At 42.2% G+C, this 24,391-nt stretch overlaps 1 protein-coding gene across 15 annotated transcripts in view; it reads left to right on the top strand.

The window, feature by feature from the left end:
- The window catches only part of LOC311444217 (uncharacterized protein), a 195,058-nt gene that overhangs the window by 32,184 nt on the left and 138,483 nt on the right, over window positions 1-24,391 (top strand). The gene's annotated exons all lie outside the window — the stretch shown is intronic.

Raw genomic sequence — 24,391 nt, 5'->3', positions numbered from 1 at the left:
AAAGCTGGGACATAAATGCATGCAGTAGATGTATTGAATCCCTAAATATACTGAAACAAATATTTTAGTTGGACCTTGCAAACCCATTCTTATTAATGACATATAGGACTAATAGCTTAGGGTCATTCACTTAAGCAGCCTTCACTTTTAGCTGGCAGGTACAATTGAGTTAAGTGAAATTTCCTTCTCTCTCTCTCTCCCCCTCTTCTTTTCTTTAAGGGACAAGTGGGGGAGGAAGCATGACTTTATTCTGAACTTTCTTCTTGTTTCTTTAAGTAACTTTTTGTGTGAGAAAGACTTGATGTCAGTGCACAAAAAATGACTTAAGATTTGCATTCTTTTGCCACAAGAATAAATGAACAAAGTTTGCAACTGAAAAGGCATTTTTACACCTTTTGTTGTTTAGGAACATAGAAATCCCATTATGTTTCATGCATAGCCCTAAGGAATGTGCAAACAAGTATTAGATCAATGGCATGTCTCTGCAGCTTCTTTTATCATGAGTATTTAAAACTGAATATTCAAGCATTCATTCATATTTCAAACATCTGTCTCAAATAGTGCATTTGTGTTGGAGTATGTTTTATTGCCAATAGATAGGTTAAACTGTAAAACTTTTAAATATTTTATAACTTGCAGATGCTTAGCTATGGTTTGTAACAGTGTTTGCAGGGATTTTTTGATGCAACAAATTGGAAAATTAGCAATAAACTTTAAAAGGTAGCCAGGGCAAAAAAAAAATAAAAAGTACCCATCTAAAGGAAAGTACGTGAAAATGTTGGAGTGTAAGTGTAATTCAGAGAAACCTAGTATAGCTTTATTCAATAGTAGTGGAATCTATGTCATTTAAGGACATTTTAAAGCTATTTTTCTTCCCCAGGTAATCTACACAAGGATCGTGGTCCCACTTACAGTAATCGCCCTGCACAATTTGACAATAGTGTTATCAGTGCTAGGGCTGGTAGCTGTCCAGGATGGAACAATATAGTTACTATATAGTCTCATCCTGATACCATACGATACCACATAGTCTCATCCTTCCCATCATCTGTTTTCTTGTTGTTTTCAGGAAAGGAATTTTGGAGGCACCTGGTGGCCTGGCAGCATGGGGGGCAGGGGGGGGGAAGGCAGCGTGTGCTTTTAGGCCTGTGCCCCTGCCATCACAGGGTCAGGCTTCTATAGAGCTGTGGCTTTTAAAAACAAACTAATATTCAAACAAGCCTAATAAAAAACAAAAACAAAACAAGAACACGCATCCCTTTAAAAATTAAACAACAACAACATGAACTCTCCTTTGTTGAGCACAGTATATCTGGAATTATTATACTGAATATTTTATAGTTCATTTTGCAAAATTATCAATGTCTTAATAACAAGATATCTCTCCTTGCAGTAATTTGGGAACTAATTTATTTTTTTTTCATTCAGGGCAATAATAATTGTTTTTCCACCTCCTTACATTGTTCACATGTTGTTTGCAGTTAAACTTTAGGAGCTGACTTCCATTTTTGTCGTTGCAAGTACTTCAGTATCCAGCTTTCTTTATTTACTGTAGTATGTTGACATAAACTGTCTTGCTTGTGGATTGTCTAGGTGTGTATTTTCACTTTTAAACCAAAAGACTCGGTGGAGTAGCCCAGCAGAGATCTTAAATTTAACCAGTTCCTAATCTGTTTAAGATTTACTTTAAACAAAAACATTGTTTGCTTAGCCTTTTACTTTTGTTGGCTGAAGTGATCTAAGATGGATATTGTGCTAAGCTAGTAAAACTGTGTGTATAACCATGGCCACCAGAAGTGGCTGGAAGTGAGCCCTACCAAGATCTTGGTATCGAATGAAATGCCTGGACAAATTAACAGTAGATATTTTTGTTGTTGTTATTTGTATGGAAGTGAAGAAACATTCAGCATTGGGGCTGTCTATGTGATGCTGACATGACCTCTATGCAAGGCATTGCAGTAACTTTTAGGTGATGAGGCTTTTTCTCCCAGGGGCTACTGTTTGATGTGTTTGTATCAATGTGTTGCAACTTTGTAGTAATCAAGACTTGCACATTATGACAGACTTTATACGCCTCTTCAGTAGTTGTAATAGAACAAATTGAAAAACACACAAATACCTTAATGTGTGAACTGGCCAAGGAGGACTGAAACCTTTTAGGAATATATTTTTTTAATGGAAGAACCTCTAATTCCACCTTGGTCCCTGCAGTATAGTGGTCTTGCTGCACTCCCTTTCTCTGAGCTTTGTCCCTCATCTGCAGTTATCAGCTTCCAACTTATCCTGCTCAGTGTTTCTCCCTGATTTGTTCTCTCCCAGATGTGGTTCTCCCTGCCCATATTTTCTGCAGCCTGTTCATGTTGTGCTGGTACGAGAAGCAGCGGGATCCTGGGAGGGGCAACAACCAGAGCCTTAGCTCTTCTGCCTGCTGCTGTGGGGAGCTGGGGAAGAGAAAATTCAGCTCAGCCTGTCGAGCCAGGCTGGAGACTGCTCTCTGCAGATGGTGCTTTGAAAGAGCTCTGATGAATCTCTCTTCCCCAAAGATTTATAACCTGGACAAATGTGATTTTTATTTTTTTTCCCTTTCTTTCAAATTAGCAATAGGCACAGCCCTGACAACAGCTAAGTCCCTGTAGTGAAATTTAAGTGATTGTTTTGCTGGGAATTTGTTTGTGCTTTAAAATGGCAAGCAAGAATTTGTTAAAGTGCTTATGGAGTGATGTCCAATTCTCAAGCCATTTTCTTAGGATTGCATATCTCTCGCAGGAGCTATCAAATAGAATGCAAATACTTAGCCCAAGAAAGGTACCTGGAATGAAACTTTCAGTCCAAAGTTTGGCAAAGCTGTAAGTAACTGAGAACAGGACCTGTAAAATGTGTCACTGCTAGCTTTCTACTTCATAATAGTTCAGGAAAACAAACTGCTGCAGTGTTTTTGGAAGGATACTAAACATTCTGCTTCAGATTTTAAGGGATTAGGAAGACACCCATAGTGGGAGGTAGATTATCTCACATCTGTCTAATTCAAGGCTTCTTGTGTCTCTGAAACATCTGGTATGGGCTGTTGCAAGAACAAGAGCAAACTAATTTATGTGTGCACGTGTTTTTCATAGCTTGCTAGCATAAGCTGGTAGCACTGGGTATTCTTTTAGGTGAATCGGAACCAATGGTTTGTTGCAGCCCAGAGCACTCAAAGTATGTTCCTAACTTTAAAAAAATCTCTACAAGTGGCTGATTTTATTTTTCCCTTTCGCAGCTCTTTGGCATCTGAAGCAAGTTACATTTTTTAAGCTGTCCTAAAACAAGAAAAAGTTTGTCACAGCAAGGAGTTGCAAGCAATTTCATTTTGAAAGAAATAATTTTGAAGTGGAACAAAAGGGGTTTCATTTAGCTCTTGAACATATTTTAAGCCTCAAAATTTTGTTGGAAGGAAACTTTAGCAAACATAAAATATTGTTGTGTAATAAGAGTTCCTGAACTTTTTTTTTGTTGGTGGTGGTGGCAGAAAAGCTAATGTCATGATAAAGCTGGTTATGCTGGCATTTTGATTTGCTGGAAAACATTTCTTGGCTCTAAATTTAAAACTCTTATGGCCTTAAGCAGTGACCATTAGAGATGCACACTGCAGGATGGTGATAAACCCTTTGTTATGCTGAGGTAGAACCCACTGTCTTCTAAATAAAGGGTCTCATCAGGTAAGGCACAAGAGGCAAGTTAAAGAGGCAGAAGGGGGTGCAGTGCTCTGCAGGGCAGGACCTGGTTTTGTGATTCAGTGCTGGAAACACCTGAAATGAAAAATAGCTTTAAAAGACAGGTCTCACTTTGGTTGGTGCCCAGTGCAGTTGAGATTTGGGATATATGCTGCTCCTGAGGGTGGTGGAGCCAAACAGTGGCTTTCCAGAAGAAAAAACCATACCAGTGTCTCAGGTGGATGTAGAATTTTCACCTGGAGGGCTTTGTTGAAGGTAATAGTGGAGGCACAATAAAGGCAGTACAGGGTGATAGTGAAACCCAAGTCCTTGATGCAGGCTACATCTCAGTGCTAGGCCCTTCTTGGTCCAGAGGCTGAATGTTGGTTTTCTTTTTTCTCGAGTGGAAAATAGAACTTGGACCTTTAAATATCTTTAGTGATAGGCATCTTTGCTGTGACCGAATGTACAAATCAAATGTAACATATACTAAAGTTAATTAGTCAGCTACTTTTCTATTCGTCCTTTGTGCAGAGAAGTGATAGACAAATATGAAAGTATAATCGAAGGTCCATGAATTGAATAGTAAGAGGTAATTTTTAAAAATAATGATCTGCTTATAGTGGTTTTCTTTCTTCAAGCTTTAGTCTCCTATTTGAAAGGCCGACCTCTATTTGGAGGGGGGATTCAAACTATTTAGTTAATGCAAACGGATGAGCTGAATTTGAAAAGCAATTGAGGGACAGGATGGAACATCTAAAGGCTATGTTGTCATTAGCTTTATTTTAGTTAAAATGATTGTACATGTTTAGTTTAAAATGGAGGGGAAAAAGTACTTTGAAATATAATTACATTTAACAGTCTTGTAGCTTTGTACTTTGTGCTATAAATTGCATTCCCAGCTGTTTTTCATCTCCTGTAATTTAAATAAGTAAACCTTTTGTTCTTAAACTCACTTAGTTCCTTCTAATTCTGTTGATGGACATCCATTTCTACTGCTTTATTTTATGTTAATATTTAACAATGGCATGCAGTTACCCCCCTGCCAGCCACAGCTCCACCTCCTTTGTTTCTGGAAGGCCTCTTTTTGCCTCGGTCTTTACTTCTACAGAAGAATCCAAACTCCCTCTCCCTGCATCTAGCAGGAGCGAGGTTTCTGCATAAACCAACACAAAATCCCTTGGAAAGGGCACTAGCCCCCAACCAGGGAAGGTGGTGCTGGGCTGTCAGCCCCTTTTGTTCCTCGCTCAGATGGAAGTATGAGGTGGATGATGCTTTGTGGGACAGAGCAAAGCTGTGCCAAGGGAATGCAAATCCACTAGGTGTGCCCAGGTAATTTAAAATGCTCATGCTGGCAGCTTTTCTGCATGAGTAAAGCTACTTAATTAATGCGTTTTCTCCACTTTCTTTTCTTGACAAGTTGATTCGAATTGAAATGGTCTGTAACAAGCCTGTCATAGGTCTTGGGGACAAGAAAACCCTCTCCTAGAGGTGGAAAATAACCCATTTTGTGTTTATCTCTGACCAGAGTGATTGGTGGTAGGTACAGCAGACTGACTGACAGCTCTGGTTGGACTGCAGCACCCACTTACACCCTGGGCTACGGCATGGCTTCACACTGGTGCCTTAGAAAGTCATGTGCAGGAATTCATGTAGGAGAATTGGCATCTATTGTGGCTTTTCTGCTTCCCCTATTTACATAAGGAACCTGAGAGTAGCATGAATGTAGCGGGCACTGTGTGTAGGCTCAGGCAGTGCTTCTCATGTCTCTCCCCTCCTCCACCCCTCCAGAGAAAGCTTATTTTTAATTTGCTCGGCCTTGCGGTTTGACAGGAGAGCAACATGGCGGAGACCTGAGTCCAGGAGCAACAAAGACAGCACTGGGCATTTCAGCCACTGCCTTTGAAAGCCTTGACAATAATGGAGTTGGGAAGCCCCACTGTTCAGCCTTCTTTATAGTGTTAATATACTGTCCAGAAAGAAGAGAAGCAAGAAATTGCTCAGATTTCATCTCTCAGATTTCATCTTGCATCTAGAGTGCCGCAACAAATCAAACTGAAATGGGCCCCTCCGTGGCTTCTGCGCTACCATGCTGAGCTGCCCTTGGGCCCCTTCTCCCCCCGCTTTGCTGAAGGTTATAATGCTGATGGAATACTTGAAGCAGGCTGTTTGGAGGCAAACACGTGCTTTTGAATTGCAGAAGTGTCCTGTTAAGGATGGACTCTGCTCTGAAGTGGATTAGTTCATAGTGTTTTAAGTTGGGGCAGACGCAGGTCGTGGGTGCCTGCTGATACAGAGTGAGGCCAGAAGGGAGGTCTGCTCTGCCTGCTCACCCACCTTGGCTGGCCCCAGGGCCTGTCTGGCTTCCTAGAATGCTCAGGGACAGTTCTTGCTAAAGGAGAAACGAGAAAATGAGAGGTGCATTTGGGGAAGGAAGAGTTCCTGGCAGGCTGTCTCTTCTAGCCAAGGCTTTGGTGTTCTGCTAGTGACACCAATATTTGGTCACTGCTGCTAGCAAGAAAATACTGCATGTTGTTTAACACGTGCAAGCTTATAAACACCATTAACAAGCATTGTTATTTCCGATGCTTTATAGTATTATAGGAGTTTGGAGTTGCATGGCTCTTCTTCAGGGATGCATTGGGAAGAATGCTGGAAGTCCAGAAAAGCAAATGGTATCATATATTGACTTACACTTCAATAACCAACAAAAGCTGCAAAAATATTTAACTTCAAGAAACAAACAAACAAAAACGCAATAAAATGCACAAAGAAGGTAGTCAATTTAAAGCAGAAAAATGGTACTCAAAAAAAAAAAAAGTTGCACCTTTTAGTGTTCATTCATTTCAGGTCTACTTAATAGAAAAATTCTAGCACCTGCATTTATTTAAAGGTTGCTTGCATTAATACTCTTAACTCTCCCAGTACATACAAGCACCTAGAATGCATTCTCATTGTGCAATAGAAAGTGCACGATCTTCAGCAGTTTTCTTATTGACTTTCATAATTAATAAATCAAATTTTAGTTTTCAGTCCCTTTGCATCTAGGGGTATTTTGTGCTCAGTAGGCTAGGAGGTATATGCCAGCAGATTGTCTTGCCAGTTGGAATTCCTCAGGGCACTGAGAAATGTTGAGGAACAGGGACTTCTGCCTCCAGGTCTGCCACTAGTTTTACTGATTGCCTGAGTAGTTGGAGCTGCAGCATTAAAGCATCCTTTCCCAAGAAGTGCAGCATGGGGGAGCAAGAGAACACGTGCTAGTGTGTTCACATCTGGCATTAACATATAAAATTTGAGGCATATAAAATTTCTTCCCGTACAACTAAATTAAAAACCTGTGGCATAAGGTAAACTGACAAGTGCAAAACTCCTTGGGTGGGAAATTTTAAATGGTTACAAATGTCTCCTGAAAGCTGCTTCTGGAAAAATTACTGAGCAAGGCTGTCTCCAGGCATACTGCTTAACAGTGTCAGGGAGAGCTGTCCTTATGCTATGATCAGTGTTGCATTTTGGAGAAAATATTCTGTTCTGGTCACTAAAGCAACATTGCTGCACAGAGCATGGAGCAGAGTCCAGGCTGCAGAGCTGAGTTATGCTGTGTAAAATAAGCACATCTCAGCTCTTGTTGGTTGAGAGGACTGGACAGCTGCAGTTCACTGCTGCTCTGTTGGGTAAGGTGGTGAACACTGATAGCTATTGACTTGTAGACACATTATCTCTCTGTTGGGCAATGTTTCCAATTTGAATTTGTATCTCTTGGGATGTCTCAGCTGGAGTCATGCACTAGATGCTTGTCCCTGGAGACCTCGTTTCTGATTTAATTTGACGTACTTATTCATATTTCTACTTGAGCAGGACCAAGTCTAAGTAGCATAGGCTCTTTCTGAGTGACTCTGAGGCAGGCCCAGAGGCAGTAATGTTGATGGTCACATGAGCTATTGTGCTGTCCGTCTTTAGATCAGTTGGAGTTGTGAGCTCTCATGTTCATGGTTGTAGACTCTGTGGAGAAGCATGAAAAAAGGTAATGAAGATCTTGACTTCCAAGATGCTACCTTCTAACCATATCTGTTCAAAGTAGTGAGAGGTGCAGGACACTGCACTTCTGCAACAGCAGGTCTCCTGGGAGGTGTAAACTGCTTGCTCAGCCAGGCTTCTGTGGGGACACCAACCCCAGTTGCTAATGTAGAAAAGCAGAATTGTATGCAGGATTATGTGAACTACAAGTAAACTTGAAATCAGCTACAGTTGCTGGAGCAGATTGAGGCTGTCTTGGTCTTTCCAGTGCTGATACTTTTCTGCTCAGGTAGGGCGAAGTTTGACGAATGAATGTCCAGCCTTGTGTTCTTGTTTAGACTGAAATTAGGTTACAACCTATGTTGAGTTCAAAGAGAAATGCAGCTTCAGTTGTAATGCCCATACTTGCTTCCTCCTGATGCTAGTCTCTGTTGTCCCTTGTCCACGTTGTGTTACTACACAAGTGTTAACATCTATATTAATATTTTTGTTGATTGTATTAGCAACCCTGCCGTTTATAGTACTCATGTTGCAAATATAGTCCTATGTGAAGGCACTTAGGAAGATGTGTTATGGCTGTAGAGACCCAAGTGATCAATAGCTTTTAGATTACTGTGTCACTAAACAGCAGGCTGAGACATGGAAAGGCACTGTTACTTTAGGGATGAGAGATTTTTAGAAAATAAATCAATAGTGAATACAGGCAGATTGATTTCCAGTTCAAATAATTCCAAGAAATACGGAGCCCAGGGGAAACCATTCCATTCAAACTTGGAAATAAACACCATGTGCTTGCTTTCATTTATGTATTTGGGTCAGTACTCTTGAAAATGGAGAGGGAGCCACTGGGCAGTGTATTGGACTGGAAATGGGGAACCTGGGTTCTGCTTTGAAGTCTGCTGGCAACCCCTCCATCACCTACCCAGGCTCCCTTTGATGCTAACAGCCTTCACTCTGGGTTTGCGCACACTAAACCTCCAGCGCACAGGGACCAGCTGGCATGATTCCCAGTTAGAGCCCCTCTGGGGACTAACAGAAGTGTAAGCAATAACAAACATTCAGGAAGGTGATTTTGCTTTCAGAATGCCTTCCTTTTTAATGCTCAAGTGGCCATGGGCTAAATGGTTATTAGTAGCTGTCAGGTGCAGCAGCCTGCTGGATAGCTTATAAGCAGGTATGCCATTAAGCTGCCAAGTATGCTGCTGCTTCTCCAGGAAGTGCTGTGATGTCTTGCGTGTGCAGGTGTGTTAACACAGCATGACATCATTGAGTGCACATGGGCAAACTCCTGTTCGTGTATCTGTGCCTGAGGAAGGCCAGGGACACGGTATCCTAAGGAGAACAGTTGTACTTGAAATAAGAAGTGAGAGATACTTGCATGTTGTCCTGTCATGTAGTTCTGTTCCTCCTTGTCCAAACAGGAGAAGGATGCTGGCTGCTCTAATCTGACTTCTGTGTCTCAATTTAGCAAAGGTGGTTTCCTGCTGGTGGCAAGGGGAGGGATAGTACTTTGGCCTGAGGTTTGGGAGACCTGGAGTGAAGTCCTTTCCTGGTGTTGGATGTCCATGACACACACAGCGATGTCACCTGGCCTGGCTGTGCTCCATGTGCCAAGTATGGAGAAAATAATATTCCTTTTCCTTGAAAGAATGAAGGGTAATTATTTTAAGGCACTGAGATAAGGGGAGCTGTATAAGCATCTAAGACAAATAGATTTGTTCCACTGAATTCAGTGGCAGAACTTTTAATGGGAGCAAGATCCGGGCCCCATCTGATAAAGAACTTCATCTGGATTACATATGGGGGCAGGCATTAAAGGACCCATCTAAGGATCTCCCCTCTGGAGTACATCTATAAAAGACCCTCTGTAGTTCTGTTCAAAGCTCACAGTAATGCCAGTCTCCTCAGGACAATTCACTTAGATCATTCAGAAACTCTTTCTTGTCTAAGCCCTGATGCTCTCCCCAAGTGGAAGAATGTGGTTAAAACTCCCATGCAGGGAAGACTGGAGATTTGTTTTTTATTTGAACCCAAAACATTAACAAATTGGACACACGTGCTTTGAGACTAGAGACCGTTCTTACTTAAGCCAATGCAAAATTCTCCTTGATCCCAGCAGGATCAAGCTCTTGAATATTGCTTTTACCTTTTTAGAATATCTGCCTCTAAATGAAACAGCCGGTGACAAACTCATTCTGGATTTAGACTCCTTGACTGATTTGCTGCAAGAGAGGTTTGCAGACTCTCTCTAGGGACAGGGGAGTTCATAGTCTAATTGCTGAATGAAAGACCAAGGGCAGGTATCATCGAGCCTTCTCTTGAGGGGCACACTGTTTTGCATGTGAAAGTCAGTGCCCTTTGCTAGAATTTTTCAGTATTTTAACACCTAATGCTCTTGTCAGTCTTGTTCCAGCCTGTGTAGTGCTTCTGCTCATATGAGTGTGATTTTCTTCCTCTTCATATGAACGTACTGACAGGTGAGTATTATATGTGTAGGAAGCTATTCAGCAGGAACATATGCCTTGAATATGTTAAAATTCCTTGCAAGTCACTTGATCAATGTGGAGTATTTGTGTCCCCCCTGTAACTTTGCCCTAAATTCATATTCATCAACAGAGGTTGCTCAGTACTTAATGGGACGCTTGGGCATTGAGCGAAGGGAAGGGACAATACGCAAACAGAGTGAAGAATGAGGACAAATGTAGATGAACTTCCTCAAACAGGCACAAAATGCTCATTCCTGAATAAAAAATGTGAAAAGGTCAAGTGCCCCCAGAGGTTTCTATTGTGACAGGCACTTAACCCCTTCACTCCTGGTTATCTGCTTCAGCTGCTGGGCCACTCAGTGCACAAGTGCCATTAGCATCAGTGGAATGTGGGGCCAGGGAGCGGTGCAGGATATGGCTGGTTGAGACCCACCTCCCTTCTAGGCAGCAGGCGCTGGGTTAGGAGGAAATAATCCTTGTGGACGCTGACCCTGTCAGTAGCTGTGTCTAGAGATAATTATTTCCTAACATGTAACCTTTTCATGGTCAATTGCCTCAGTATATTAGACAGAAGTGTGATTTCCTTCTATCTTCAGACACACAAGCTCTTGTCCTTCCCACTTTAGGGATGTAACTTAGCAAGTGAGCAGACAACCCAGTGCTCTCTGGTGAATGCTGTTCCTGTTTTGCTTAAATGGAAAAGAGTTTTGCTTTTCCTCACCACTGAGCAGAAAGGATGTGTGATATAGGCCTACTCCCATGCTTTTTTGCAGACAGGGGTTTCCCTTTAAGAATTTAATACTAATCAGGCAACTGTCAGTGTTTAGCAATCTTCTGCTCCACCAGACTCATCTCGTGTTGACTGAATCTGGTTTACCTTTTCCCAGCTTGTGACGCTTCAGCGTATGCCCCTTGACACATCACCAAGGCATCTAAGAAGCAAGATCAGCAGAGTATGTCAGTACAGCCGCTCGGAAGGCATCAGGTTTGATATAGTCAGGAGCATCAGAATGAGCAGCCAGGGGTGAAGACAGTTCTCTGGCGTGACCCCATGAGCACAGCCTGCTCCTGCCCAAAGTGCACCCTACAGAGCAGTTGGGGACTGGCATGGAAAGCTTCAGGAAGGACCCTGTTCCTACTGCTCCCTCCCCCCCACCCCCCCAAATACTCCTCTTTGCTTGTTGGTGTTACAGCCTGTTCCGAAGAGACTTGGGCACATCACCCAGAATTCTCGTGTTTGAGCTGGTCTGTTTTGGAGCAACATAAGCAAAGTTACTCATCTAGCACTGTGGAGACAGTTGTGTGGACTGAGATGAGCAGAACAATGATACAAACCCAGTAAGTGTTGCTGAGCATCTTTCGTAGTCAATATTTTTACAACCTTCTTCTTGCTTTGTAACAGGATCTAATTGGTTTAAAAAAAAAATCAAAACTAGGTCAGTTTGCCATTGGGCCTTGTAAGAATTTAGATAAATCTCTAGACTTTTGTTGGAAGTTAATTTGAGCCAGACTTAGGAAAAATATATATTAATATACGCACAGTCTCACGTGAGAAACTTGTAGGCAGCGATTTGGGATTCAAAGCCATACTCGTATTCCTAAGACTAAATTCAAAGCCGTCGTTTAAAAGCAAGCTCGCACACGCGTATGTCCTGATCTTTAATTAGGCAAAACTCCCACTGACATCAATAGGAGTTTGACTTGAATAAGAACTGCAGGATCAGGTCCATAATTTGGTACCTGGGATTTGATTAAGCAGCTAAATTACTAGAACAGTTTCCCCATGAGTATAATTGCCTAATTAATTTTTAAAATAGCTAAGTTCAGCACTGAATATGGTGTACCTCTTGCCACAAGACATGTATGCTGTTTAATGCAAGTTGATGGAGCTATTTGCAAGAGTCTGTAGAGTTTATTTTACGGTTAAGTAGTACTGTTTATTTAAAGTTCAGAAGTAGTCACCATTGTGTTATATTTCAGAAAATATTTTCTTGTAGTAGAGTTCACTCGTAATCTAGTTTGGCTGTTAGTTTTTCAAATGCGTATTAAAGAGTAGTGCTCTACTGTCTCCTAATTCTTGTGTTCTGGCTTCTGTAATTCGTTTCAGAGGTGGGAAAACTCTCTGGAGACTGGGAGAGACCTTATTCTCCAAGATTTTTAAATTCAGTATTTGGAATGTTTTTCTCTTATAATTGATTCTTTTTTCTTGTGTCCCAGCATAATGCCTATGATAAATCATATATTTATCTTAATATGTATATGTCCATACCTACATATATTGTTTGTTTCTGTTGAAGTTCCAGTCTAATGCTGCAGGCTGTAAGGCTGTAGTTGATATATTTTTTCAGGACAGGCTTTCACAACAGAAAGTGCCTTTTTTTTTTTTTTTTTTTTTTTAATCAGGCCTTTTCTTTCAAAAAGGGATAGGGAGATCTTAGCATTGGCTTCCTAAGTGGAAATAATTGCAGGAGTTGCAGTGTGGAAAAGTAGAAGCTGTTCTACCTAGATGTATACATATATGCCTGTGTGTGTTTGTGTATGTGTCTGTGTATATAGACATAATTAGACTCCTAGTTGGCATAATGCATAATGCTTGCTCATGTTGTTGACAGTTACTTAATAATGCACGCTTTCCCATTCTCCCCAGCTGAATTCTTAAGGCATTACCATGGGAATTTTCCTTTTCTGGGGATTGTAACAGAGCTCTAGGACTAGTTGTTTTTGTGATGTGCTTCTTGACTGGCTGGAGTGGCCCTTATTCAGGAACTCCATCCAAGCATCTCCCATAGAGAATGAAACCATCAGCTGTCCTTGAAGCAGCGCTCCATACTGCGATAACACATAACGGTGAGTCTGGTGTCTTTGGTGAGCCTTTCAGTGTGATGGAATCTTGGGTTTTAACATGCTCAAAGTATGGCCAGGAATTTAATTGCAGCATGTCACCATATGAAGTGGGATGCAGTCAAATGTATCCTTTGGAAAGGCAGGATTGAAGTTTTTGGCAACCATACTGCTTCTTTTAATGGCTCTAAGAATACTTGAAAGGTAAACATGGTGTGACTCTGAAACTGCAGCCACAGGCTCAAATTGGCTGAAGCCTGCAGTCTTGATGTCTTCCTAAATGATAGCTTTTTTTTTTTTTCTGTTCTGCCAGTGTCATAGCCTTGCCCACAAAATAGCCATTCCTGCATCCTTGAAAATTAGCAATTAGGTCCACCCAAAATGATGAGATGGTTTTAAAAGTGGGAAGATTATCTTTTATGTTTAAATTGGAGCTATTTTGAAGGCTGTCCTGTTGTCTTGCTTTGCCAGCTTTTATTTTGCATTCAGCTCATGTTTTTGATATTTTTCTGTGAGGGAATCAGAAAGGAATACAAGGAACATAAACTTTCAGCTTTGGTTTAAAAAGAAAAAAGACTACTGTCTTGATTTCTGCTTCTGAAATTCTCTGAGATGTCATTATTTAGTGTCATTAATGATGACTATTGTCTAGAAGTAAGGAATACTGATTCAGGATTCTCTGGGTCTTAAATAAAATTTAGAGATGCCTTGATTATTTTTTCCCCTCTCTCTTTTGCTAGTGCTGAATCTCAGTAAAATTAAGGAGACTCCTCTGTTATGGAAACATGGAAGGTAAAAAGAGAGTGCAAAGTCTACTTACCATAATTCCGGCAGTAGTTTGTCTCCCACAGCTTTGGGAGTGTTGCACCCCTTCTCTCTGTGGCACTCTGACCTCCTCTAGCGGTGGCTGGGCCACAGAGAGCCTCTCTCAGCCGCCTGGCAGGGGTGTCCCTGATCTGGGGTAATTTGGTTCAGGGTTCTGGTTATCTGGACCAGGATCTCTGTTGTTAGGGATCCACTGGTGTGGGAGGTTTCCAATTCCCACAGACTCTACCATGTTTTCACCTTCTGCCACTATTTCTCCTTTGGACAACACTGGGAGCTGTGCAACAGTGTGTGTTGCTTACAAGAGCCAGAGAAATGTGGTGGAAGGCTGACAGATCCTATTAGCCATGCTTATTTTTAGTCTGGGTTTCTAAAATATGAAAACAGCAAAGAACAAACACCAATAATTTTGTTTCTTTGTCTCCCTCTCCTTAAAAAAAAAAAAAAAATCCAAAACAGGAAAAAAAAAATATAAAAAAATTGGGAGAAGATCCAAGTTTCCATTTCTCCTCAAAATTTATAGTCTTCTCTCTGTAACTGTGGACGCTTGAAAAATCAAGAGTAACACCACAAAAGGGAGATCTCTGTGTCTCGTTTTCCTTATTGTCTTGGCTCACTTGACCCTGTTGGGGATGTGCCCTTTCATTGTATGCTGCTGTTGGGCCTGTGAGGGCAAACAAAGGGAAATGAGTTCTGTATAAGCCCGCGGCATGATCAGGGACCAGCTGAATTAGCGGACCAGCCCTTGAGGCAGCGTAGCTGTACAGGGATGCAGCTCTAAAGTGCCAGGGTACTCCATTCCCCTTAGCCAGGAGCACCACTTGCCTTGGGTCTGCGAGATGCCTGGAGGCTGCAGTCCTCCTATTTGCTTTCCTGCAAGTGGCTGAGGATGGGGCACAGCCTTGCTGGTCTTGAGGGGAGAGAAAAACTGAACTAAACTTTCAAGAGCTACTGAATTGCGTCCCACTGCAACGTGAGGGTGAGAGATTGTTTCTCCTGTGATCCCTTTTGCTGGGCAGAAAGCAAGAATGTGCAGTCCAGGGATCCTCACCACAGGCTGTGGAGTGCTGTGTTGTTATCCCTGTTTTACATTCAAGGGAGTGGAGGTGGATTTAATCAAAGCCTTGCAGAGTAGAAGTGGTAGGACTGGATGTGGGGGCTTCTGCCTCCCTGTGTGCTGGGCTCTCTTACTTTCAAGATTAATAACAAACGACCAGCTCCAAGAGGGTGGTACACAATACCTTTCTCTTTTAAACCAAATCCACTTCCAGTTGCAGCCTCAGAGTAGTTTGTCAAAGATCTTTCTGGCTAGCAGTCCTTTCACATGCTTCTTTCTAAAAACTCAAAAACCCTAGTCAGTGAAGGGATCATTTCTTTAATATCGTAAATGGCTCCTTAGGCTTAAGCAACTGTGTATTATAACCCTTTTTTTTTTTTTTTTTTTTTTTTTTTCTGAACATTTTTGGCTAAGTCTAGGTAAAAAGCTTGATTTGTTATGTTTTTAAACAAAATAAGGTTAGCTGCTGGATTTTGCTACTGTGTGTTCTTTCTTCTGCTTCAGATAACTTTTACGCTGCAGAAATACTGGAAATAATGAGCGCAACAGATTTCAGCCATGTATGAGATTGTGGGGAAAACAGTTTAGTACGGTGCATGAAAATGTTGCTTTTACTGGCTTTGCTGCATCAGTCTCTTGCATCAAGGAAGATCAGTTCTCCTAGAAAAAGCTTCCTCTGCTTTGCATCTATATCAATTTCAGAGACTTCAGATCTCTTCCCTTTTCTTGGGAGAATTGAGGGAGTGTTTAAACTGAAGACCTACAGGGAGTGGCAATGCTGGGAAGTTTTCTAAGCCCCAGGCAAAAACTAAGTACCAGTATATTTCAGTCTGGAATATTTGAGGAACTTCATTTTTATCTTAAAGTGGTTTGAGACCCTGGAGAGCAATGCAAATCCCGTTCTTCTCTCTAAAATAAAACAGGAGCAAATATGTATGGTTGCTGCATTCTAGTAGTTTTTTTTTTTTTTTTTTTTTGGTTATGCTTTACCTCACTATTAAATGCTTTTAAGTTGGATTAATCTGTGAAGTGCAGAGAAATTTGTATTTAGTTCTACTGTGATAACACTGTCTGATCACCTCTATAAAATAGGCAATAGGATTTTCCTGAAGAGAATTATTTTCTGTTTGAATGAGGGTGCTTTTCTAGACAATTTGCTTTGTCTTCTTTGAGAAACTGTGTCAATGGATCTGCATCGCTATCACCTGTGGTGAATGAATGAATTCTAGCCTAGCCTGGCTGTGTTTAACTTCAGTTTCTGTTAGGTCTTTGCTAGTCTGGGAAGCTTTGTTATCAGTTTGGTTCCCACATAGGTGTGTATGAACCTATGCTTTGATAAGCTAATTAGGCAGAGGTCTCTCACTAAAATGCCTGTCCCATCCTTTAATCAACTGTGTGACTGCTCTCAGCTGCTCCAGTTTTAAAGAGGCATTTTCTGTTTTTACCCCTTTACCAGTTCCCTCTCCTCTGCTATACTTTGTGGCTTGCCTTTAAATATTTTTGGTGGTGGGACGATCAGCATGTCAGTACATTATCTAGGACCTGGGAGGGCCTCCGGATACTGCCTTAATAAATATGTTAAATAATAAAGCCCAGAAGAGAGGCTGCTTTAACAGTTATCAGGGCTTACCAGTGAAGAAACTGAGAGTAGATCCTGTTAGTCTCTCCCCTTGCTTAGCCAGCTGGGGGCATGGGAGGTGCTTAAAAGACCCACTGTAGCAAAATCATCATCATATTTCCTTCATAAATACATTGGTGGTTAGAATCTGTGGCTCTTCAATATTATTTTTTGTTGTTGTTGTTTGTTTTTTTTTTTCTTCCTGAAAAATGCTGTGTCCGCCTTCTTGAAAGCTGTGAGACATCTCCAAAGCTTGCCAGGCAGAAAAGCTCAGGGAGCTCTCAAAGGGTGTTTCTGCTTTTCCCTCTAACCTCTTACAGTCTCTACCTTTCCTCTGTTCTCTTTTCTTTCTTTGCTAGCAAGGCACTGTGTGCAGTCTTCTGTGAACCTTCGTGGGCCAGATTTCTCCCAGGTGCCTTTTTTCCTCCTCAGTAGCTGCAGAAGAGGCAGCGGATCTGAAGGGGAGATGCGTTTTATGATTTATGACACTTTAAGAAGTGTGTTTTGCAGCTGGATTGACAGAGCTGGCGACTGAAGTCCACCCAAGACCGGGCATGCAGAGCAGGGGATGGATGTACCCCCAGTGCCTGTCCTTGTGCCTTGCAGCCACCCGTGGAGCGAGTGGGGCAGCCTCTGCTTGCTCAGCTCTTGCTTCTTCCCTGCTCAATCTGCCTGTGGCAAGAGAGGGATTAGTGCCAGGTGAACCCAGGACTCGTCACTTAGGAGAGCAGCATTGAGTGCAGCAGTTCATTTTACATTGCTGCTGGTCAGAAACCATGGGAGGGTTTATGCATGTGACCAGGCTCCATTATCCAGCTGTTTTTTTTTTTTTTTTTTTTTTGCAACCCCACCTCCTCCTCCATGGGCTGCATCCTGATGGCAGGGTGTCAGCACAGTTTCCCAATGTGAGGGAGCTGGGCTTTATTCTGCTTTCTCCTGGCAGTCGCGTGCTCCGTTAGGTACTTCAAACAGGGCTCTTTCCCACGGTTTTGCTGTGTTAGTCTCTGCCTCTGCCCCTTTCTTGCCTGTAGCCTGAGGGCTGCAGCTCTCTAGCCATCTATTTATATGGCCCTCATTTGTCTTAGTCTCTTTGGCACTTATATGGTTCCCATTGGCCCAGGACCTGAATGTCTCCCAATATTTAATATATTTATCTTCACACATGCAGACACACACGCATACCTGTGAGGTCAGGAAGTACCATCAATCCTGTTGTACAGATGGAGAATGTTCAATGGTAATTGGTTAAACTGGGAGCAGGCAGAGACAGTGGCGGTGGTGGAGGAGGAAGGCTGAATACATCTGGTACAGAAAATGGCATCCTAGGCAATGGTTTGTTAGCCATGGGGCAGCACTGGGTATGCAAGTCTCCCCATTCAGACATGAATGTTGTAGCCAGTGGACTGCAAGGTCCCAGTCATGCCCTGTCCCTGATCTGGCCTCTTCGATCTTGAATATTGTTTTAAAATCAATTTTGTCCCAGTGGTACAATCTCAGCTATAAAAAGCTTTAGAAGTGTTCAGCCAGGATAGAGGTGTAGGTTGAAGTCCTCTTAGTCCGGCAGTGGAAGCAAATGATGTCTTAATGGCAGGACTCTTCCCTCTTGCTCACTGAATTTGCAGTTTTTGGAGGGGTTTTGATGTCTCTCCCCCTGACCCCCCCCCCTGCTTTTCTGTGGCACTAAGGTGAGGATGAGCCCAGCAGTCTAAAATACAGCCATTGGCTCAGGGGTTGCTTTGTTTTGTTACGGCGCTCTGAGCAGACTGTCTGCTGGGGCAGGAATTCTTGGCAGCTAACACACAGCAACACTATTCCTTGGCAGTAGCTTTCCGCTAGTATTTCCCAAAGATGGCAATGCTGCCAAACATATCTCCAAATGTATTGCAAACTCGAACAATTAGTAGTGTCTTCAGTATAGGGACAATGCTTGTTGTGTTTAAGGAGCTAGATCAAACCCCGTTGAGGTCAGTGGTAATCCTATTCTTTTGAAGTCAACAGTGGCTTCTCCTGTGCTTAAAGTTGACCGAGCAAAGCACCTGGCTGAGCAAGAGCCACAGACACATACCCAGAGCCACCGTGTGAGAGCTGGGAGGGGAGAAGTCAGGTGGCTGCTTTCTGGGCCCATGCCTGGCCAATAGACCACGGTGCTTAATTAGTGTGGCAGCTGTTCTCCGTTAGCAATGCTTTCCTTAGGCACCTGCACTAATGTTCTTGATAGCAGCTAAGGAGAAAAAGGAGGAGGAAATTGCATCTATATTTAATTAATACTGCATTCATATTTTATTGCGGAGAGCCCTTAGGTGCAGGAAGATTCTCAGTGAGAACAATTGCTTTTGAGGGCTAGAGCCATTGTGTGGTGCTGAGAAGGCAAACTTCGGTTTTAAAAACAAACCCAAATTCCTTCCAGGGCAACCTGGGGAAGCCCTGGAACCCTCTGCCACTCACCTCCCAGCCTCAGGCTGCAAAGCAAGTGGCAAATTTGCTGATAATTCATATTTGATTAGCTTTAATATCTCCTAATTCACCAGTAGGAGTGAGAGAGGCTTGGTGAGCTGCAGACAAATATTGCACTGATTATTTTTTCCTTTTGATAAGCTGCCAGGCTTGGAGAGGTTTTCTTTTAGATTCTCTGAGCATACTCCCCTCTTCCAGCTGCACGCTGCGTTCCTTCTCTGGCTCCAAACCCCAGCAAGGAGATGCAATGTGTCATTAACATGGCCGTCACATTCCTGTCCTGCATGGTTGGGTTGCTGTTAGCTGCTGGTGGGTCTGAGTCAGTCCATGAGGCCGGCAGGGCGGTGTTGGCAGCCTGTGGAGCTGAGTGTATGCGAGAGGTGGCCACTTGCTGGGGTGGCCTTGGTCACTTTTGGGGCTACCTTGGGGCATCGCTTGCAGCATGGGTGTGTGTGATGTGATACTGGAAAGGGCTGCAGAAGCTGGCGATGCTTTGGGGTTAGCATGGCAGAGCAGGAGGTGCAGCAGCCCCACTGGCACGTGCCCTTCTTGCCAGAGGCCTGAATCCTGCAGGTGGGTTGCTGCTGTGCTCTCCTGCTGTGGTAGCAACCCAAAGGCAGAACATGCTCGCCGACCTGGTCTCAGCACTCACCCCTCTGTCCTCATTAGGAGCAGACTTGGTCCAGGAAGGAGACATTTTATAGTCTAGTCAGAGAAACATAAAAAATAGCCTTTGAAAGATTGTGCGTCGTAATAGCCCAAGCCTCTTAAAAAATTATGCACACACCCTTCATGCACCATTAAGTAGCATTGTTTCATTTAGTTAGTATGCGGTATAGTTCTTTCTGCTCGTATTTGCAAAACATGTTGCATCTTGTCTTCCAAAATGTTGTTATACACTATGGTTTTCATTATAAAGAAAAAATATGCAAACATTTATTATCCAAATAAAATTAAATATGATTTAAATGTTGAATCCTACTCCTCCTCTTTTCACTGACTCCACAGTTTTTCCTTGGAAGCGTCCAAAAGTCAGAGAGAGGAAAACTTGAAGTCAGAAGTGTTTACAGAAAGAAACATTTCTGTCTTCCTACAGCTACAAAAGAAACATTTGTTGCTGTAGATAACTCCTAAGCAAACTGCTGTCAAAACAATTAGTGTTATTTTTCTATTATCCTCCTATTTGAGAGTAAATAGCCATTTCATGAATATGTTAATTACCTGGAAGGTGCAGAAGATAAGTACATGCTATATCTCCACAAATGATGACAAAGCTTCTATTGTATACAAAAATTTCCAACAAGGATTTTTTTTTTCAAATACTTGGGGTCATGTGATTGCAGTTAAACTGCTCACAACTGGACCCATTCTACTTTGCTAACTTAAAGTTTTAACAAAAGTAATGCCATCGTGTGAATGAGGATTTTTTTCTTAAAGAAAAAGCAAGCAGATGAGTGGTCAGAACGGAATCCCTCCACTAGTTGAACATTTAAATCCTGTTGTTTTCCTGCATTAAGTTTTAATGGATAACAGGTTCTAAAAAAAAAATGCTAATGTAAGTACTATAGGGTGTTATGTCTTTGTACTATTGAATGCATGGTATTTTTAAATGTAAAGTAATAGTGGGTTACTCCATTTAAATTGGGCTGTCTGTAGAGCAGAAATTATTTGTGAATTTATCTGTCAGTAGGAACTGCAGGTTACTAGATAGATATGTTTGTTTATTTTTTAAATGATCCAAATATTTATTTTAGTGAAAGTGTGCTTATTCAGACTCTGGAGAAGCAGAAAAGTGCTGGTTTTCCTTTTGGAGATGTGTACATTTAGGGAAAAAAATTCAATATTCTGAAAAGTTGAATGCACCATTGTGCCAGATAATTAAAATGTAAATTTAAGTATCTATGCCTGCTTTGTGATTTTTTTTAATACTTTTAAGTTAGTTGTCTTTTAAAACATGTGGTCAGCTGTTGTATTCACATATGGTCAAATGATCAAAGTCTGAACTCCTCTCTAATTGTCCCCTGCTGCTTGTCTGCTCTGTCCATGATCAAGGCCTCAGCAGGTGATAAGAAAGGCATGAGAACAGGCTGGATGGAGAATGAGCTACTGAGGGGCCCAAGCTGAAAGAAATAAAGACTTCCAGTACATCACCCTGACAGTAAAGAACCAAGAAAAAGTGAAGTCTGGTTAGTTCTTATTTTTTTCTTTCTTTCTCGCCTTTTTTCCCCCTTGCTCACCAATCTGCATATATTTTTTTTTTAGAGACAAAATGCAAATTTGGTAGTCTCTGTTTATTCTCAGCTCATATAAAAGGCAGAACCAAACAGCCTACTGCAGACATGTTTATTTACTTGCTAGGAGGAGGAAGCTGCTAAGTCACACAGTTTATAGTATTTCACATGTTTGTGGAAATCATTGCAATTCTTTTCATTTGTGCTTGTCATTGTTTGCCTGGAGTTCACTTTGCCAGATGGTTCTTTATTGTCACTGGTGTCCACACCTCGCTCTTGCATCACTTCAAGACCAAATGGTGTGAAGAGCTTTAATACTTAGAGGATTTAGTAAAAGTAAATCCACACTTTGTGGAAGGTTCATTCTCAGCTATTCAAGCAGGTCTAGCACTGATTCAGAGAGGGAGTAGCTGACCCAAGGAATGAAGAAAGGGTGAAATAAATGGATTGTCTTTGCCATTCCTGTCTGTCTCCTGCTCTCTTGCAGTCAAAATGCAAATGGAAAATTAAGGATCAATATCAGATTTAGAATGAGGAGTTAACAGTTAAAGAAAGTAAGTCGTAGTAAGGTTTGTTTTATTTATTTCCCTACATTTAGTGTAGAAAACAGTTGGCTGAATTTCTTAAGCTAAATTTCTCAGGCTTGCAGTAATGTATTTGTATGCATCATGTTTCTGGAACCATGTGAGGATTAATTTTTTACATGAATTTGCATGCAAATAGAGTACTCCCTTTTGGCTTCTGTGGAGTTGTTTCTTGATGTTTGCAAACACTGTCACTCAGATGCAAGAAGTGCGATTGCCCCATTTTACAGATGAGGAGGCAGTGGCTGGCTGAGAAAGAAGTGAATGTTGTGCAGATTGTCTTTTCCATATGTAGGATTGTGGGGTAATTTGTATTTCATCATTAAAAACAGGTTTGAGTGGCTATTGCCTTAATTTTGCAGGTAGCTGAAGATTATTTGTCCAAATTACTACAGCAAGAAGAATGGACAGAGAGGTGATGTACCAAGTGTGTGTTTGCATGGATAGGGGACTACTTTAGCAGGAGGCAGGTGTGAGAGGATTTAGTGATTATTATAGAATAATCCTTGCGGCAATCAGACTATTACATAGTTGCCGTAAAATAGGCAAACAGGTTAATGGGGTATATCCGCAGAGGAAAGCACACATCACAACTCTGCTGCAGTCCCTGAAAGGAGGCAGAGCTGTGATCTGCGGCACCAGACTTTCCTGGGGAGAGCATGGCCAGCCCCAAAGGGTTCACCTCATGGGCCATGTGGGTTTTAGGCAGGATGTTCTCGGGGTGGGTTTGTGGTGGAAGGGGAGACGTGTCAACTTCAAGGAGTAAAGAGGGTGGTGGAGAAAGGAATATGATCACATCTCTGCACAGGGCAAAGGGTGAGAAGGCCTTGAAACAAAGGTTTTGGAACATTCTGACCGTGAAGATTTGTGGAGGGGAGGGCCCCAGTCCTGCCGGGAGCTCTGCTGGAGAGTGTCTGCCTCAGCAGTGACCCACAGAAGTGAAGTGCCCCATGGAAATCTCAGTGCTTTCCTTCCCTCCCTCCTGTGTTCCCTTCTGGGGCATGAGCTGGTTCCACTTGGTCATGCTCAAGTGACTTCCTGAGCTGGGGTCGGTGGAAGTGCACTGCTGAGGAGGTGAAGTGTCCACTGCAAGCTACTTTTAACGTGAGAATCAGTGGAGCTGTTTGCTTCAGAGTGCAGTAAACAGCAAGGCTGCCAAGTGAAGGCAGTGAAGCAGAGGTGTATAAATGAACTTAAGAGACATCTAGAGGTCTTATGAGGGGCTGAATGAAGGGGCTGGAAGCATGTAGTGTCAGAGGAGAGAGGAGGGGATGAATAGAGCAGGCAGGTTTGTTAAGCAGTGTAGTCTTTTTTCTACTACCCGTTTTTTATAGCAGAGCTGTGGCATAGCAAATACAGGGAGGCACATTCCTTATGCTTCATATGCCCTATTTAAAAAAGGGTGATGCCAGGCTATCAGCCTATTCGAGTTCCTTTTGATCATCCAAACCATGCCCAGTGTAAATACAACCTGGAAGTGTGCCGCTGCATTTCTTTCTATTTGCTTCATAGCCCAAAGTGACTGGAGAGTTGACTGTGGAAGGAACCCAGACCTGGCTGTAACAGCTTCTCCCTTTGCAATACCTTCTGAGTATTTGCTGCAGTAACCCTGCAAGGGCTGCTCATTCTGCTTTCCACTCCACCCGGATGACTGCTGTGTAATTGCAGCTTCTTATCTATGCTGCTAAACATAAAAGGTTTGGGTTTTAAGGGGAATTGTTGCGTTTGCTTTGCTCTTCTCCAACAGTCCTACTCCGTGCATTCAGCTTCTTATTCAAAACCCTTGCCCAGTGAAGGCTGTGTGATAACGTTTGATCTGTGAGCTGTTCATACCAAGTGCATCTGAGGTGAGGTTTTGTCAGCTGGAATGGTTTGTTCCTGCTGGTGGGTTCTGGTTAGCATTGGGCACTCAGTTCCTTTGCCCTTGTACCAGTATCTAAGATGAGCTGTACAGTATGTGAGAGTTAACAGAGCTGACTGTTGGGAATTTGCCCTTTCCAGCTTAGGGTATCTCACACATCTTGTGTACTACTGGACCCATTTCTCTGTGGGATGCTGCTGGCTGAGGGATGATATATTGCCCTTCTGTCAGGATTCACCATGCCCTAATGACCTTCATGTAAATATTTATTGCCCATAACATCTAGAAAATAGAAAGATCTACTGTGGTGAGGACACACAATGGGAACAGAGCCAGCCAAATTTAACCAGCTTGCAAATTTTAGCCTGTGCCATTCGGTCTTGGGTATTTCTGGAAATAAAATTAGCCATGTCTGAAGAAGACTGGTGAAAGCCCCCTTTGCTTCTGGCACTTTCTAATCTGGTGTGACCTGGCTACTTTCAACACAGAGGAGAGGTTTATTTTTCATGTAGAAAACACAGCCGTGGTTGTAGACACTGTTAGGAATGTAGAAGTGAATTCTGCTTCTATAATACTAGTTTTTATAGAACATGTTGATTTGTTCCATGTACAACAATAGCATACAGCAGTACCCTGAAAATCTGAAAATTGTGGTGGGAGTGTTAAGAAGCAATGGGTGGAAGTATCTTTTGTGTAATACTGCAGTAGCCTTATAGATTTAAGTGATTTAG

This window comes from Aythya ferina (genome assembly GCF_964211825.1).
Source record: "Aythya ferina genome assembly, chromosome: 13".
Taxonomy (NCBI): domain Eukaryota; kingdom Metazoa; phylum Chordata; class Aves; order Anseriformes; family Anatidae; genus Aythya; species Aythya ferina.
Note: the sequence above shows the minus strand (reverse complement) of the source record. Positions and strands in the feature narration are given on the sequence as shown.